Source organism: Halyomorpha halys, unplaced genomic scaffold, assembly GCF_000696795.3.
Source record: "Halyomorpha halys isolate HHAL.00 unplaced genomic scaffold, Hhal_1.1 Scaffold2.1, whole genome shotgun sequence".
In the NCBI taxonomy this organism is placed as follows: domain Eukaryota; kingdom Metazoa; phylum Arthropoda; class Insecta; order Hemiptera; family Pentatomidae; genus Halyomorpha; species Halyomorpha halys.
In genome coordinates this window covers 1,709,480-1,711,169 of record NW_027111560.1, presented here as the reverse complement: position 1 = coordinate 1,711,169, position 1,690 = coordinate 1,709,480, and the positions used below count along the sequence as shown (strand labels likewise).

The 1,690-nt window shown below is 32.4% G+C and overlaps 1 protein-coding gene across 2 annotated transcripts in view; it reads right to left on the bottom strand.

The window, feature by feature from the left end:
- Positions 1-1,690, bottom strand: part of snu (snustorr) — a 524,182-nt gene that overhangs the window by 392,459 nt on the left and 130,033 nt on the right. The window lies entirely within an intron of this gene.

The window sequence follows — 1,690 nt, the reverse complement described above, 5'->3', positions numbered from 1 at the left end:
CTCCTAGATCCTCTTCAGTGACCCGCTAAACAAATTCACTATTAGACGGCAATGTGAGATCAGACCATCATTCATAGTCATAGCAGTAGATCAGTTTACCAAAAACAAACAAATAGATACATTTTACGAGAATAAGACTAACACATAGATTAAAAGGAAAATATAATAAAAAACCGGTTACAGGAAACACTTGAATGGATAAATAAGTTTTAAAAAAAACACACAAAAAAAATAGTATTAATAAAATAAAATAAGTTAATGAATAAATACGTTAAAACACACAAATAGAGGGGTCAACATATTAAAATAAATAAATAAAACTATATAAGAAATAAATAATATAAGTTATATCAACCATGTAAGGCTCACCTGGTATAAAAATAAAAAATAATAAAAATATTTCTGTGGCTGTCCACGAAACTTAAACTTGATCCCCCACCATGGTTAGAATAGAATTGTACCTGTAGATACCTCCCCTCCCACCCCTCCTCCCGTATATCAAAAATGAATACGAAGGGGATAAAAAAAATAAGGGGAGAGAAGGTAAAAATAAAAATAAAATTAAAACAATTGTGAACCTGTCTTAGGAAAATATATAGTAGAAAATAAAATTGGATTGTTATAAAGCATTATTCATTGTAGAATCAAACAATCATTTAGAAAAAATATTAATTAAAACGTTTCCGTTTCCCAAAAAAATCAGTTTAAGAAAGGAATTAGATATGTTTTTATATCAACTATCTCTCATAAACCAAGGACAATTGTAATTACATGAACCAATTAAACTCATGAGATGGAGCGATATTAATTAATAATTAATAAATTTAGTTGATTTAGTAGACTTGATTTCATAAACTAACTAGAACCTAGGTATTTTTCACCGTTTACTACAGGATCTGTTCCCATCTTTATGAGGATTGTGCCTCATGCAGGTCTAGATTACAATATGAACGTTTATAATGAAATTCTAAAAAAAAAACTACAAATATGATAGGTATATTTGGAAACGGTGAAAGTTTCTAACGCAGTGCTCGAGACAAACACCTTAATAGCTGTCATTAGAGTTTTTCTTATTTTCGCTAATTAGTCAGGAATGACTAAGGAATCAGTAAAATCTATTATTTATATGATTAATTGGAAGAGAAGTATTCCTGAAGCGTAGGACAGCACGCAAGCCCCAAAGATACTTTGTAAGTAGTAGTCTAAGAGGACTCATTTCACAGTGGGAAGGGCTTGACCACCCAACATCGGCGAGCCACCAGAAGAGGAGGAAACTGACCCAGACTGAGACCAGGAGGCAACCGAACGGATGCAGTGGTGCAGTTCCATCAGTAAGGCGCTAAACCTAGTACTGGGGGCTGCACCACTGTAAAAAATTTAATAAAAGAATAAAAGAAAAAAAAATAAATACTTGGTGATCCTTGGGAGTAGTGGCATGCGCAATCCCCAGCGCACTACCCCACTGCTCCCGCACCCCGTATGCCAGAGATGGCAAGGGAGGGGTATAAAAAAAAAAAAAAGTAGTAGTCTAAGAGCCCTAGAAAAAAAAAATTTCTTTTCTTCAAAAAAAAAAGTTATTTCACTCAATTTTTTTATTACTTTAATGAAAACTATCTTTGAATATATATTTATAATTGAATATATATTTCCGCCCACTTTTGCACGCATTATTTCATCTTTAAAACCTTTT